The 17,974-nt window shown below is 30.8% G+C and overlaps 1 protein-coding gene across 2 annotated transcripts in view; it reads right to left on the bottom strand.

Moving 5' to 3' along the window:
• cv-2 (crosveinless 2-secreting protein) overlaps positions 1-17,049 on the bottom strand; it is a 54,194-nt gene extending 37,145 nt beyond the window's left edge. Inside the window, exon 1 of one of the 2 annotated variants that reach the window (XM_081985325.1) lies at positions 16,812-17,049. The gene's annotated coding sequence lies outside the window, so the exon portion shown is untranslated. The remainder of the gene's footprint in view (positions 1-16,811) is intronic. The other variant, XM_081985324.1, reaches the window with a different exon arrangement.
• Between the last annotated feature and the right edge of the window lie 925 nt (positions 17,050-17,974).

Here is a 17,974-nt window from a genome sequence, read left to right as displayed (position 1 = left end):
TAAAAATGTGAGTTTCTGTTAGGTTATGTTCTGTGAAATGTTATATGATTAGTTTGCCAGTCATTTGTCTTCATTGGTTGGGTTTTAACAGAAAAATTGTATTATTAATAAGTCATGATTTTGATATTGGTGCTCATTCTTGAAGGTTCCAAACTTAACCAACCAAATTAACCAGAAATGACAACCGAAAACAAAACTGTACTCAGAAAAAACCTTTTAAAAGCACAGAAAAACGGTTAATTTATGTAAACTGATTGTGACGTAATCTTAATTTAGTTTGATTTTGCCTTATAAACTAATTTGTTTTTCATACTTTAGGAGAGACTTTGCTTCTCTTACCCCCTCTGAATAGCTAAACTGTGAAGTTTGACTTCTACTACATTTTCAACTCCCAAAAACCAAAATTATCAGCATTTTCTCAAAGCAGTCCAGAGCCTTGTTAAAAAAACTTCTAAATGCTCTTGAAGTAGTCTAAAAAGATTTCAAAAGCTTCCAAAACGCTTTAGAAGCTCCAAAACAGTATCTAGAAGCTTCCAAATGTCACATATCCAGACATATTCTCATATGTTGTGTTATCTCACAGTTTTTACACCCATGAGCAGATGAAAGCCTACAAGACTCTACTCTCACACAAGTATTTTTCAGCTGGTTTTGTGTTAAAGATTGGTACAAAAATTGTTAATGGGTTCTATGGTATTGTTGGAAAGGTAACTTTACAAGTATGCTTGTTTACAATTGTTTTTGACTCACACTTTGCTTTTTTTTTAGTAAAAAAGCTTCTGTATACTTAAAGAGCAGTTTAAAAGCTTTCAACAATTTTTAGAACTGTCTAAGTTTCCAAATACTTCTAAAGCAGTTTAAAACCCCAGATAAGCTCTATAAACTGTCCAATTGCTCCTGAAGTAGTCTAAAAACTTCAAAAACTTCCAAAACACTAAACTAACTCCGAAACAGTGTCTAGAAGCTTCCAAATGCTCTTAAAACAGCCTACAAATTTCCAAAAGCTTTTCAAATAATTTAAATGTTTTCCAATACTCTTCAATTAGTCTAGAAGGTTTCAGAAGATTTCGAAAACAATCTAGAAGCGATTTCCAAATGCCTTTAAAGCAGTTCAGAATATGATGATACAAATAATGAACAAATTCTAGTTCAGAATATTCATGAAGTAGTCTTACTCTCTATTTTGCCTTATAAACTAATTTGTTCCACATACTTTAGGAGAGATGTTGCTTCTCTTACCTCCTCTGATTATCTCCTTTTTCAGCTAGATTACTATAAAAATATTAAAATCAGAAAAATTTGCTTTTCTAGCTCATCACGTTTTCGTGATATTGAAATTTCAGTCGCATAGCAAAAAAATGGTATTTCTTGACTGAAAATTGCAACGTATTGTCAACGTGCACACAATTTGACGACGCTGTATGAAATTCTTGGAATTGTCATTTGAAACTGAATTCTGTTTTGCTAACAACTCATAGAAAAAAAAATCATAACTATTTATATTACAGCAGGTGTTAACGATAAGGGATAATGATCTTTGATTGATCTGATCTGAAGTTTAGTAAAACTATAATGTGAAGCCAAAATTTAAAACAATGCATTAATCTGTTTCTGCATTAAAAATAATAAAAAGTAACTAAATGACAAAACTTTTCAAACAGCACCCAAAGTGTTACTTGCTATTTCAGCTTTGTAATAAATAAGTTTAGTGCACCACACATTTTTAGTTATTAACGAGAATTAGTTTCAAAAACGTATATTAGTGCTATACTAACAAAATACCTACAGTTTGATAAATTTCAACATTAAATTGAATTTTTTATCTCCAACTGTGACTAAATTCAACCAAACGTCTAAAAATATGTTGCCATATATCAATAACAATTACGAATTTTTAAGTATAAACTACCTCCCGTGAATATTGACCATTAATTTGAGTTTTTGAGTCATCATATAAACATACATTTTGTTATATTTGCCTAAAGCCGCACCTGTTTTTTGAATAATTGGACAGAAAGTGTTTCTTCATGAAATTGTAGAAAGTAGTAAAAACTGCCTGTACCTAAATTACCTAAGTTGTAAACAAAACTATAAAAGTAACTAAACAGAAAATTACCACAAAACGTCGAGATCAAAGTGTTGAACAGCTAAACCACAGTTTCAACACTGCAATAATCATAACCTACCAAAAATAATCAACTGAAATTCGTGTCTCGAACTTACCAATAAAATAACGGGAGCCAATAGTCAAGTTAATTAAATCAGACCAAATGGAAATCCTATAATTAGCAAATTTATTAAGTGCAGATGCAAGCAAAGAGTTTTTGTTTAGACTAGATTTCTCATAAACAATTTCACTATGGCCAGACGCGCTCTCCAAATATTACATCTCGATGAAAGGCGGTTTGGTTTTGAAGTTGTGTAATTCACTGCCACTATGAATTATTCCCAAAATTGTGTTTTATTATTTTACCACCGAAAATATGGAATTAGTTCAGCATCATAAATTTGTAGTTTTAATTAGCTGATTGCAAAAAAACAATTTATTTTATGGTATTTGATCTGTCTAAACTTTAAGTCATTTGCGTAGCGTTTTATTGCTTTTGTATGCACATTTTTATGAAATAGTAGAAGAGAGATAAAATATGAAATATTAATATAATGTGATGAAGCAATTAATTGTAAATAGAAAAAATGACGCCATAAATATAATTCAGTGTTTGGACGCCATTTTTTCTGTTTAAGTTATTTTTGTGGTCGACTTATTATAGTAAATGTCATTCTTATTCCGCCAAATGTCAAAAAAGTAAGTGTCGTAGAATAATTTGAGTTTTTCATTACTATTAGATTATATTTCCAACTTTAACATGTTTCATTAGTAAAATCATAAAAACTAATTACACACACAAGTTAAAACTATGGTTAATGTCAATCATAATGTTGCATTTAGAATATTGCTATTATGTGTTTACACAAAACTGTGAATTAATTAGTCAGTTTCATTACAAAACACTGAATTACCAAATCTTCTTAATATCGACCTAAGTCCAAGTAGCAACATACAAATCTGGATACATTTAGACAACAAAACTAAATAATAAATAACTGAAATATCAACGTCCTACAACAGAGATAATTTCTTAATTAATTTCAACGATTACGAGGTACGTAATCGTCGAGTCGTTTCATTAATGTTTTTAATTAAAATCATTTAAATTTATCTCATAGTAAACATATTTTTAGTGAATACTAAATTTGCTGGGTGCAGTTTCTGACATTGCAATAATCAGCTGATGACTTCATTGGTTTTCGTAACCTGTAGTAAAATTCAGTTATTTTTCAGTTGGTACTACATAAACCAGTTAGAAATGAAGGAATTCAGAAAGGTAATTTTATTACTTCATTTGCAAGAAATGTCCATCAACCCGTATAATATAATAAACGTTTTATTTGTTTTGTGTCCAGTTTAGACGGTTTTAGGTTGAAAGTGACACAAGTATCTTGTTTTACTAATTTTTGATGGAAGCAATAGTTTCTATTTGGCGTGACGGAAATAAAATTCTCTCTCTCTAACAATATTTAAATAAACATATGCCGGATTATATAATTAATAGTGTAATAAAGTTAGTAAAGGCTTCATACCAAATTTAAACACAAAACAGTTTTGTTACATATTCAAAGGCTCACCCATAAATATTCAGTATACTACGAGATTATTTACATATATCGAAACATTTGAATATATTTCCCGTATATTTTCTTAATACCTGCCTTGAAATGTGTCAATAAATACAATGTTTTTTTGCGGTATGTAGTTGGAAATTTACCGAATATTAAATGAAAAAACTTTTTCGTCTTACTTGGAGGAAGAAAATGCACATTTTTAGAATCCTCATTAAATTTCCTATTCAGTAATTTAAAAAAAAACACAAGAAAAATTGACAGAGAGAAAAGCTGTGTCAAAGTTTGAATTGCCAAAAACACTGAACGAACAGTTAAGGACAAAATCGCCTGTAAAACACACTTGGAGTAAGAAAAAGTCTGTTTTAAGTACATTATTAGAATTCTTATTAAATTTCCTATGCAATAACCTGAAAAAACACTAAAAAATTCTGGCAGAAACACTGAAATAACAGTCAAGAAAAAAATCGCCTGTAAAACACATTTTTAGTAAGAAAATTACTGTTTTAAGTACATTTACAATGAAACAACTTTGATTTCTGGTTACTTACTTTTAATTAAAATATACAGTCAAGAAAAAGTTCTGAAATAACATTGATTTCAACTTATCCAATCAATTTAACTGCCCATAAACCATGTAACTGATGTTATTTGAGAAGAATATTTATTAGTCTGGTTTATCTAACATAATTTAATCAGAACAGTTCAAAAAATTGGTTGATTAGTATGTAAAACACTATGATAATTTATTCAGAGAATTCGTACCAATAAGCAAATATTAACAATCACAGAAATGTATTTATTTTAGTTTATTATTTAGAATAACAAATTTTGTGTTAAGTGAAAGTAACGTACGCAACTGGATTTATTATTTAACGGATTAATGAAATAACATCCTCATTCATAAATAGCAAAATGAGTGCATTTTGGTTTATAAACTTCTTCCAGATGACAGACACACTGATGAGTATTTCCATACGAGCTAACTAATTGAGGAAGTGTATTTTAGTGACAGTAATCAACTGATTAGCTTCTATAACAAATTATAATTTAATTAGATTGAAAAGAGCTGGCCCGAGTGCTACTGGTTTTTATCTCGTTCAAGAACGAGTATGTATCAGGTAACTACGTCTCAGGTGTCAGTTAACTGTATAGTCGATAAAGTCAATAAAACTTAACCACACATATTAAACTTGAAAATAATTAAAGCTGTTATGTAAATAAACCTTTTTGAAAAAGTAAAGTTGTACATAAAAACTAATACAATCTTCCTAATGGTCTTTCGTGAACCAGCTGGTTTTAAATTTAGTATAAACAATATTTTCCCAGTATCCATTTCCTGCACAGTTTAAGTACAATTCATACACTAGTTATTGCCAGTATTTTAGGCATCAATAAATGGTTATCAGAGTAATGGATGTTTCTATAACACTTAGCCACATTTAGGCACACTCGTTTGCTGATTTAAACTCCTGAATTTTACTGTTATTTGTCATACTAGGAAAACACATTTTAACATATCTGTATAGCTGTTAGTCCAACAATATTGTATGAATTAGTTTTTCAGTAATTTATGGTCCTATATCATTGTAAATGATATAGGTATGATAATTGTATAACACAAATGTTTAAAATTCCTAAAAAAAATCTGTTGACCAGCGTAGCAATATTTTTTCACTTGGGTATTCCACTAAACTCAAATATGGCAAAAAAATACAGACAACTGAATGATATTCTTAATACAAAGGATATGTTGGATGAAAACGCTAAATAACACAAGATTGATAAAAGATTTAAAATAAAACTCTTGGATAAACCTCTAAGGCCATTTTAATAATTCTAAGGCCAAAGAACACAGTAAAAGTAAATAGATATGAAGCTTATTAACATCTTTAGGATCGTTTCTTTGAGAACATTATTTTGGCTGAAAAAACACTACATTTTTTATCAAAACAATCAATCAAATAATGAAACTGATACTAATTAGTTGGATTGCTTGGACGTGTAATAGAGAAGAAAAACATTGTTCAGTTAGTTAAAGAGCAAAAACACCCAATTTTGCCAAAACCGGACCATAAACTCCTGGAACGTGTCAGTCAATTGGTCCAGTATAAATAAACCTAAAAATAGTGGACTGTTTTCAAGCTTAACCTTGTTACTTGGCCCAGAAAATGTAAAACAAATGTCCGTGAAAAGCGAAAACTTTACTTTTCATAATAAACTAGCCGGGACATTAATATTTTCATCTGCAAATTTTATCATGAACCAATCGCTTCCACATGTCGTAAGTCATGGATGCACTCGTAAATATTAACACAATGTAGGCTGTAAACTTTGTAATTTTCTAAGGCAGGTGCGGGTGGTACAAATTTTGTACTAAATAAATAAAGAAAAACAGCATTTTTATCCATACAGCTGTTGGGGATATACATAAGTAACCGGATTCTTTATGTGGTTAAAAGTGAAGCAAATATTAAAACAGAAAACGTGATAAATAAAAATACACGCTTTTAATACAATTTAGGTTTAATGTATTGACAATATTAGTGTCAGTAGAATAACAATTAGTATAGTAAAGCTGGTTTTTCCATAATTATTAACATCGTATCGCTAGTCCACGTTTAACATCTTATGGCATGTTAACGAGCTTTAGGTACCCATTTAAAGACTTAACGGATATCTGATGGTCTGCAGCAAATGGCAAATAGATATTGTCTGTGTCTTAATACGTTTTTTAAGTCAGGAAAGGTAAAGAGTCCTTTAAAATATGCACAGAATTTCTTTAACACCAAAATCGATGTAACACTTCTGGTGTAAACGATTTTTAAAAGACCACCAGTAAGTGAGTTTTAAAAATAGCAACAAATACTAGAATAATGCATTACTTTTTAATTGCACATACTTATAGGTACGGTTATTCATGAGTCACAATAATTAGTTTGCTCGATGTTTTAATGGTATTGGAAGTTATTAATCCGCTTTGTTAGCATGCCTGCTTGTTGCAATTTGCATATGACAAAAAGTATATAAAGCAGTTGGTATAATGTACGATCTAAAGGTCGTCATTTATATTAAAGTTCAGGGGAGGCGAATTCAAATAATTAATTCACTTCTTGTGGTTTTAAAATTTGTATGTTAAATAACGTATTTTGTTTACAAAACGATCATATTCAGTAATGATTTCCTAATTTAATTTAATTTTCTGTTTAAAGATTTTGTCTACACCAAGTTTGATTTTTTATGCCTTTTTGATTACTTATGAATTTCTAGTGCAAAGTTAGGCAGTTATAAGATTGTTTTGCTTGTTTTGTTGTTTTGATTTTTAGCGTTTATTCAAATTTCACTTTTTGCCACATTTTTTTCAGTCAGTATTTAGCAATGTTGTACTTGAGTGAAAAGTGCTTTATTGTCCAAGAATTATTACAATTCATACATTTTCTTGACAGTATTTGTACTTATACCATTTAAAAAAATTCACAATTATACATAAAAAACAGTAATACGAAGAGAGAAACCATTATAAATTAATGAAGTAGACAAAGATGGCGACTTTATAAGTGACATCTGTCAAATAACGTAACAGTCAGTCACAAGATACCAATTAGTTTTTCTGATAGTGGTCATGTGACTAACTGCTGCATGACGTTCCATTCAGAAGCGTTTTTGTCTAACTCATTGATTTTCTACTGGTTTTCTCTTCTGACATATTTCCATATCTAAGGATACACAAAATACATGTACATACATTCCATGATAATATGACAATAAATAGAGATGTGAAAAGTTCAAAATTTAGCATAGGAATCCCATGATAAAGTGAGAGGACTATTGCAAAATCAACGTTCTAGACAAAAATGGAGAAAATCTTAGAAAGTGACATGTGTCAGAATGTCGAAATTGATGTGACGTCATTTGATAGTTGGTCACAAGACTTTACGTGACCAACCTCATTGACACATCGATGCATGTCATTATCTCGGTTATTGTTATGGGCGCCATATTGGACTTCTTCATGTTTGAATTGAGCTAATTTTTCTGATTACGATCCATCATTATGTTATGGTTCAGTCTTGGAAAATTCAGTAAAAATAACAAAATGTATGTTTTAATAAAAGGTGCCCTGAAAGTCATTGGACACGTGACATTATTGCCATTTTCACACTTATATGCATGTGATGAGCACTGTCAAATGACGTCATGAACTCCGTTCTATTATTTTGTATACAGAATTTTTGAAAGATACAGTTTATCAAACTCAACTCCTATCAACTGAGTGTAACTGATGATGAGATAAACTGACAATAAATGATACTTTACTATTGTAATTTTTTTTCCTTTACAACGTATATAAGTGTAGTTTTTGGTTACTTTCGTGGACGCCATGTACCATCAATTTAAAACCTTTTTGGTATCTACTATTATAAGCTCAGTTTTGTTTCTATGAATAAAGTAAGCACTTTCTGAAACAACTAAACAATCAAGGGTACTTTATACTACTAACTGTTTGTCTGAGTGTAATTACCTCATGATACAGACGTATCATCTGCAAAAGCCATCATGGAACCAGACAATTCAAGTTGAAGAAGATCGTTAATGAAGATCAAAATCCAAATAGTGTTTACTAGATGAAACCCTTCTCCAAAGACAAAACATTAGAATATTAAGTATCAACCTCGTATTTGCTGATCTTATTCTGTTTTTGTAAAACAAAATGTAGATGAAAGACACGAATGTACATCTGATCCTAACGAAAGCTTCAACCTTGACGTCAATCATATTCCAAGCGAATAAAGTACTCATCTGATTCGAACAAGAGATAACATCATACTTTGATATTAAAACAAAAAGGCTGGCAGCCTCACTGAGATATGTGTTGACTGAGGTTGAAACCGCAACAACCTGTCATCCTACATACGTGCCCAGTTAACGTTTAATACGTCCAATCTCGCATTCCATTGCCGAAAAAAGAAAGTTGCATTTACCAAATCAGAAACTGCTTTTACTTTTTTATTTAAAACGTTTTTGACCTTAATGTCTTGAGTAAGGTAGCGCAAATTATAGTCAATTTGTTGTTAATCTAAGGGTCGACCGCATACCAGAAATTTAATTACTCTGCATCGGTTGTTAATCCACATCCAGTGAAGATGGTTTGGTGGCAAAAGTGTTCAGTACTTATAAGGTTAGCAGTTAAAGTGACAATAAATAATTGGGAGGTTATGTGTAGGATGAGATTTAAAACACGACGCAATATTCAAATGTCTTATCTAATTAAGGCCGGATTAATAAATAATTGTACATCTTGGTACCGTTTTCATTTTGGAGGTTAAGATTATCATATGATTCGTGCTAATGATGTTGATGTTGTTCAGTCATGAGTCAAAAACTATACATTTTTTTCGTAAGCAGAGCAGTTTACCTACAGTTTTTTGAAAAGCAGAAAAATATGTGGAAATTATTGACTACTACTGAAAACCTGAACTGGATTATTCTTGCAGAACTTTGGTGTAATTTAGGGAACAAATTCGTGATCAACAGATGAATGGTATTGCACAAATTTATTCTGTACTTCTTACTCAATAGAGTTTTCTTCTTTCTTCATTTATAGTTTAATTCAATTCCATTGCTTTTTACATTTAAACAGGGAAACATCTCAAATGCACTGAATATGATATTACCAACATACAATGTATTGTTTTCCGCACGATAAAATTAAACATTATCAACACTGTGTAATAAACAAAGAAGAATCGCCAATACAACAAAGGTAATGCTTATAGTGGGTGTAAAGTAGGAAGGAAAAAAAGATAAAAGCCCGACGACACGTGTTTCTGATTATAGTTTTTACGATACATGCAACTTATTTCATGTTTGTATCTCCCGGTATATCTGTTTCGTATATTCTCAAAGTTTTGTGATTAAATTCAGTAAAAAAAAAACAAATCTGAAAGTTTTGGACAGATAAATCGTCGAAACTGTCGACCGTGACTTATGAACAAACAAAATTTATGTCTTTGACTAGTAAACGATTGCAAAAGTGCCTAAACAATTTAAAAATAAAATTTCACGAAAACTACTCGTAACTCAACTTTTTTTGATTATCCTAAAAATTCCCCAATGGTAATGTTATACCGAGTCGAGTAAACTGAGTTATTTACGATGATGGAATTTGGTTTGATGAGTCACATGAGTCATACATAAACGTCAAATAAATTATGACTGCTAAATAAGCAGGCGAATACGGTTTATAATTAGGATATTGAAGTTTCTTGTATGATTATGGTGCAATTTATGCTTCAAAGTTTCATAAGAGTATAATTTTCTCACAGTTTTAAGGTCACGTGATTTTTTTAACCTGTTTATGAGTTTCAGAGTTTTTTGTCAAACTGTTGTTATATTTAAATACTTACATAATGCATTTTGAATATTTCTGGTAGTAATGAACCTTGTGCTGAAAAATTCTCCTATAAATAAATCATACATAATTATGCAAATAATTAATGTTTCGGTTTGGTTCATACTGTATCATTGCACTTAATATGTAATTTGCAAGTTTTTAATATCCTGTTTATTATGACTAAACAAATTGCAATAAATTAAGTGCTTAGAAACGAACCGCTTGAGATAGCAAACATTTTCTATGATTATCAAAATCTAAGGAATACAAGGGTTATCAGTGTTGGGGGTTAGTTCATTTAGATTAGTTTATTTAAAATATTGAGTGGAAGTTAGTTACATCCCTAGAAAATTGTTGAAATCCAGTAAAACAAAGAATTTATAAAAGATGTTTGTTGTTAATATTTTATTTCTTGCAGCCTGCCTTCAGCACCGGGTGGTCGTTCGTTAATTAATGGTAAGGCTGCTTAAAAGAAATGTAATTGACAGGCAAAAACTTGGTAGCACTGGCAGCTAAGGACAAATGAACGTGAATTAACGTAAATGAATTACATTATTATAATATGACAGTTTATTAAGTGCACATGCATAAAGAGAAATATAGTCAGTTTATTACTTGTAACAGATCGTGATGAAAGAGAAACTCAGTTTGCTTTGATGTTGAAATGCTACATATTTATGTAATAATGGCATTAATTTTGATCACTTCTTTAATGAAACATTCAATAATGATTGAAACATCTGTTAAATTCTGCGGATCATTATCACTGGTGCAAATGAATTCAATCATTAATTGGCAAAAGACCACCGAGTGTACAATTAAAAACGGACAAATTACAACCATTATAATAGAATCAGATGAAAAAAAGGTGGTTCAGAAATTATGCAGCGGCTCCTTTAATAAACCACAATTCTGGAATTTTCCATATTTGAGGATATTTACTAGTTACAAAGATCATCTATCAAAACACTAATAAAATTTCATTGATGTTTTCGAAACAATAAAATTTTAATTGTTTGCACAACGTTTATGTATTTGATCCATAAATTTATTTTCGCCATTAGTAAACAATCACTTTTGACCCTTAACCATTCACAAAGTGTGTTATCAGAAATGATTGAAGCAATTTGTTACTGTTCGAGCATTTTCAACGTTTAGATCAATGTTTGTGTTAAACTAATCGCATATGAATAACCGGAATTGGTATGCAAAAAGTTTTAAAATAATGTGCAGTATTTGCTTAAATCACTGTAGTTTGTGATTGTGATCACAAGCTATCCACTGTGCTGAGACCGAAATACATTTAAAAAACAATAATTGTAATTATTGAGTTATCAAATACTAAACAAAAACAGTTTCAATTGATAATTAATTTTGACAGTATTAAAAAATGATGCCAATAACATAACTTAGGCTTTTGGTGCCATTGTTTCTTCTTCCATTCAATTACTGAAGAAAGTAAAGCCAAAATCCACAACAACCAAAAAAAAAAAATCATAACTAAACCTAAAATGAATAAAATGACCCCAATAACAGAGCAGTTTGGTCCTTTTTAACACTAAGTTTGAAACACTTATCATTTCTTAAAAGTTTAAGTCAGTATTTCAGTGACTACTATTTTAACTGATTTTTAACATCAATTATTTTATCCTGTTAACATTTGAACTTAGACAAACGCAAATTAAATTTTTTAGGGTCACGTGACCGTTTTATTTAATTTGAATTTTTCACAACATTTTCAATTTCAAAACTGCACTACTTGGGGTCACACGTGACTGCTTTAATGATTTTAAAACTAAACTTTTGTCAAATATGAACTTTGACAGAGGAGGTAATTTTCAAAGTCAGAACTGCATTATTTAGTAAGTCAGGTGACTGTTTTAATGATTTTTTAAACCCAATTTGTTCTTTGACAGTTTGACAAAGTTGAAGGGGTCAATGCATGTCATGCAGTTATTACTCCAAAGCCAGTAGGTCTAAAGCAGGCATTATATGAAGAAAATATTTGCTTAAAATCAATAAAAATATTTGTTTGTCCGTGTAATAATTAAATATTTGCTGTGCTGTTTGTCAAACAAACGCTACCCGTTTAGCAAACAGGTTTTGAGGAAATAATTGCAAACGTGTAATGGTTTGCGCTAATAAATTCCGTAGTAGCTGTAGCAAATATTTGCTTCGTAAGTTATGATTGGTGACATTAGACTGACATTATAAATGCATTAAAATTTTCTTTAAAAACTTCAGAAATATAAACAAAAAAAGGTAATGAATAATTTCAGTTTTATTATTGTTTGAGCAGAAATATCTTTGTCTATTGCATGGTTTTGCCATAGATCTCTGTTCTTATAATGGGACTCCTATGTATGATTTTGAATGCAGGTTTCTAAATATGCAGCAAATTTAAAAATTTGTGTGGAAGAAAAATCTAAACCACCTCATCAGAAATCAATTACCTGAACTATATTTAATAGTTGGCTGCATTAATTATACTAATATCAACATTATTATAAAAATAACCCACACTTCTGACAAGGGAATCACATCCTGAATATTTTTTTATCTAACCTTGAATATATCCTCCAAAAGGCTGTTTTGCAGCTTATTTTTACCACACTAAATGTTGGTTAGAACAGTAATAATCTAGAAACAGTAGATCAAGTTGTTGTTGAATACTCATAAGTGTAATAAAGATAAATAAGGAATAAACTTCTTGTTGCTAGGAATAACATGTTGATTTTTTAGAAATTGCACTAAATCAACTAATTGACACATTACGCAATATCGAGTAATGATTTCAATTAACCACACATCTGGCACAAGCAAAAGAAGCATTTTGAATCTTGTTAGTGACTGGTAGTAACAATACAAATAAGAGTGTCAAGTGGTAATTATTTGAATTATTAAAGAAGATGAGTGTAATCTTCTTCTGTCCCTACAATTTTACAAAATGTTTCGCAATATTTTGTACTAGATGCTGTAACAAAAGAACATAATTTGATTAAAAGCCACAATCGTCTTTCTCTTATCAGTAAAAACGTATACAATAACGCTTTGTTGTATTCCTGGTTTCTTTGTATTTAATTTCGTTTCGAGTACGTTTTACAGCCTTAATTATTATATTTTGATTATCTTAATTGCACATTTTAATAATTCCCTAAACAATGACTAATAAATTGGAATGTGTTATATTTGCGTGTACAGCCCCATAAGGGGACTTTTTAGTAGCTGCATGTTTTCCATTACATTATCATTTACATGCAGGCATAAAAGCAAGTCAAACAATTTTTATCAATTTTTGCTGAAAAAAAAAACAACTGAAACGTACTGTGTGTAATAACAAATTCAAAAATCCTTGTGACGATCAAATCGAAGCTTATCATTATTAAGATTTTTATCGTAAACGATATTTATTGCGTTGTCCTCTTTTGTCTACGTTTATTTGTACTTCCTTATTCTATGCTGATTATGACTCACCATTTACGAATATTACGATAATAATTTGAATTCACGAATATCAAGATAATAACTAGCTGTTGACGTTTTAACGATCTACGAAATTAACGGTTTAAGAAAACAGAGAAATCGTCGAAAATCCTATAATTGCGTGACGTAGATAGTTTGAGGTATTAAACATGTGATATGGGTTCGTAATTTATATTAAATAGTTAAATAAAAAAATGGGTCAAGATTGAGTGATCTCTGCGGTTTAATTTATTATTAGCAGTATACGTAAGTAGTGAAAGTATGGCCTAGTAATCAAAACAGTACTGAAATTCAGTAGATAATCTGCATATGGCCGAAATGCATTATTATGTTAATTTTTTTTTCATGCTTAGAAAAAACCTACACGAATTATCATTTAAACATCAAGTTTGCAACATTGTCAAAAGTAAGTCTAGGAAAACAGCTCTATTAAAATTCTTGACATTTAAATATGATTCATTTGCTAATTAGAGTCTTAAGTAAATGGAAATTATTGCTGTATTGTAATTATTGTAAACAGAGATAAATATTTCGTCATTAAACAGTAATTTTTTCCAGTTAAATTGACTATTGTCATTTTAAAACACCCTCAGTAGTAGTGCACTGTGTATGAAAAATAATTGTACAACCAGTCTAAAAAACAAATTAAGTTTCTAAATTTTAATACAAGTTGCTCGACAATGTAAAATAGGAAAATTTCTATTAAGAAAAATTTGACATGTTTGTTTATAAGCGTGTACACTTTTCGTAATATTTACTTCTTCTGATCATATAATTTTCCAAGCATAACAGTCAACAGTAAAGAAACAATAACAATACTAATTACCCAACACAATTTTTGCAGCTTGTATCAAGTGTGGACTCAAAAATTGTATATCCTTGTCAATCAAAGTTAATTTGACCTCTCTGTATCACAAAACCAATGTGATTTTGACAATAAATATGTTTTTAAACGGAAATTTTCCAGTTGACCAAAAATGCTCAGAATTACTCTCTTACTACAGTCGACTAAGTTTACACCAGTTCAGCATACTTAAAACGTGGTAAACGCGGTCACTACTGGCAAAGATTTACTTTCTGATATAAGGTGGTTTTCTTTGGCATTTTTGTACACCCGGTATATGTTTAATCATTGCGCGGTTTACGGGAGATGAAAGAACAATTTAAGACACACATTTCGAATTTTTTTCGATTGTTGAAAGCCCAAAAATGGCGGAAGTACGCAAATTTCAACATTTTTGATACTATAATAGATATTTCGGAAACGGTTAGAGTTACAGACATTTTACAAAGGAGTTTTCTAGTATCGTGGTTCTAGCAAAGCTTTTTTTTTGCTATAAAGTGGTTTTCTTTGGCATTTTTGTACACCCTGTATATGTTTAATCATTGCGCGATTTACGGGAGATGAAAGAACAATTTAAGACAAACATTTTGAGTTTTTTTTTATTGTTGAAACCCCAAAAATGGCGAAAGTACGCAATTTTCAACATTTTTGATGCGATTATAGATATTACGGAAACGGTTAGAGTTACAGAAATTTTACAAAGGAGTTTTCTAGTATCCTGGTTCTAGCAAAGCTTTTTTTTGCTATAAAGTGGTTTTATTTGGCATTTTTGTACACCCTGTATATGTTTAATCATTGCGCGGTTTACGGGAGATGAGAGAACAATTTAAGACAAACATTTCGAGTTTTTTCAGGTTGCTGAAACCCTAAAAATGACGGAGATGCAGAATTTTTAAAATGCTTGATGGGATTTAAAAATTATCGAATATCTCGGAAACGATTAGAGTTACGGAAATTTTACACCGGATCAAAAATGCTTAAAATTATCTTTGGCATCCAGGCAACTAAATTTACATCAGTTCAGATACTTAAAACGAGGTAAACGAGGACATTTCTGGCAAAGCTATACTTTTTGACTTAAAGTGTTTTTTTTTTGGTATTTTTGAACACCCTGTATTTATTTAATTGTTTAATCGGCTCACAGGAGGTGACCGAGCAGATCAAGACAAACATTTCGAGTTTTTTCAGGTCACTGAAACCCAAAAAATGAAGGAAATACAAAATTTTCAAAATTTTAAATGCGATTTCCAAAAAAAAACCGAATATCTTGGAAACGGTTAGAGCTACGAAAACTTTACAAAGAAGTACCTTTTGCATCCAGTCAACTAGGTTTACACCAGTTCAATATACTTAAAACGGAGTAAACGGTTTCTGATATACAGGGTGAGTCAGGGTTAAACGGCCAAACCTATACCATGCCTAGAGAAATGGATTTTAAGCAGAAAGTTGTGTCTGAAAAAGCGTTGTTACCGAGTTGTTACAGGGTAAAGTTTCAGATTTTTTAAAGGTTTTATTACAAAACTTCTTCTGTTGAATCCAACAGAAACCTTAATAGACATGCATATAAGTTCAGGAAGTTAGTTAAGTCATATTATGTAATTTACTTAATTATGCGGGTAGTTAATTTATCCAGGAATTTAGTCTAAATTGCTTTTAAAGGTACTGATAAAATAGGAATCTGGAATACGGTAATATTTACAGGATTTCTTTTGTGTAGTGCTCTAAATAAAAAGCTCCATCTAAGCAAACACAAAAATATGACCATTCTTTTGCACAATTTATAATTAAAATTTATTATATTTTTTTCAGTGACAAAAATACAATAAAATTCGTTTAGACGAGATAATTTGTGTTATTTATCGATACAAATAATACGATTTATGCAATGTAAAACAAAACGTTCGGTAATTGAGTAAGACAGGCGCCAAGTTGGGCGCCATTTATGTTTTAGTATACAGTGGTACACAAAGCCACTATCTCGTCAATATATTTTGATGTTATTGATGTGCTCGATCCAAGGAAATTGACATTAATGTGGCCGTTAATAAAATTTTGGAATTTATAATTGCTATTTAATCTAAAATTTCCTATTAAAATATTTCTTTAATAGTAATATTGTTTTGTATTATTATGGTACAACACAAACTCGTACAAATATGTGGAAAATTATCAATAAGTACCATTTTGAAATAACGCATAAATAAATAAAAAAAATGTTTAATTCATAGATGGATGGTTAAATAAATTTTAGGACAAAACCTTCTATATGTTTTCTTAAAAATCGTACATTAATTTTTCGGAAGTAAATGCAATATTACATAACATTTTGCAACAAAGTTTCACTCATTTGATTTTTTCTATACTTAGTGGTGAAAATTTGTACTCTACAAAATTAGGAACTATACAAACTTACTGAAGCTGAGTGTCAGCTACTCCAGAACTTCGAGTCTTTTGAATAAAACTTTCTCACAAACTATTAATTGTATACTTAACACGAATATGACAATTTAACAATTATTTATCGGTAAAAGCGCAAAAGTTGAATATTCGCGCCAAAAGCCGCACCAGCCACCGTCATCAGCCAATACTAGACTGCCTTCGCTTTTGCCGTACGTTGGTTACTGGACTACTGGCATCGGAGACGAAAGTTCTGCTGTTCTCTCCTAGTCGGGTTTCGGGTAACCCCTCCCTGATCACGCTTTAAGGATTCCAGCTTTTGCCACCACATCCTTCGGGAAACGACGACGTTGCGCCGCCAGGATAACGCCCGCATCCAGCCAACTTTATCTCTATATCTATTAGAGACAATTTCGCGACCCACGCACCCTATAAAACTTTAGTTTCCCTAAGACCGAATGACTTTGTTTTAGTTGGGGATATGATTTCAATGTAACGTGGGATGATGGCTTTTCCAGGACGTGTCTGGTTTCATTAGAATGGAATACGTCTTCAAACAATGTATGGCGCCATTAAAATATAAATAAGAAAACAACAATTAATGAATATTCTTACTAAATGTCAGCTTGGATGTTATTGGTAAGTCCACATGTGCAGTATTTGCCTAAATCAAGTCAAGAAGCAGCAATGGGGAAACCATACACTTGTGGGATTTAGGCAAATATGGGGACTTTCCATTATTATCCACATGTGGAGTATATGCCTAAATCACAGCACAATAGGTAGGTAGTTTGCGATTGGTCAAAAAAGCAGATTTCAGCTGTCTGCTTTTTTTGACCAATCACAAACTACAAACAGTGCTGTTATTTACGCAAATACTGTAGACTTAGTTGGATTTTAATGGAAAGTCGACATGTGCAGTATTTACGCAAATACTTGCCAATTTGGACTTACCATCATTGCCAACAATCGTTATTTTGGAACTCTTGCTGCATTTGCTTTACTCATTAAGATATCAACAAATTACAAACAGGATCTTTATCTACACAGTTTTTCACATGATTTCGTTCTTTTTTCTTAAATGAGACACCCTGTTACATTTTTGCATATTTTGATTACGGTATGTGCCTTTCCAAGAGTATACAGTGTGTCCAAGATTCGATTCACTATACAAG

Source organism: Ips typographus, linkage group LG8, assembly GCF_016097725.1.
Source record: "Ips typographus isolate SLU linkage group LG8, UJ_Ityp_2.0, whole genome shotgun sequence".
Classification (NCBI taxonomy): domain Eukaryota; kingdom Metazoa; phylum Arthropoda; class Insecta; order Coleoptera; family Curculionidae; genus Ips; species Ips typographus.
This window is presented reverse-complemented; position numbering and strand designations above follow the sequence as displayed.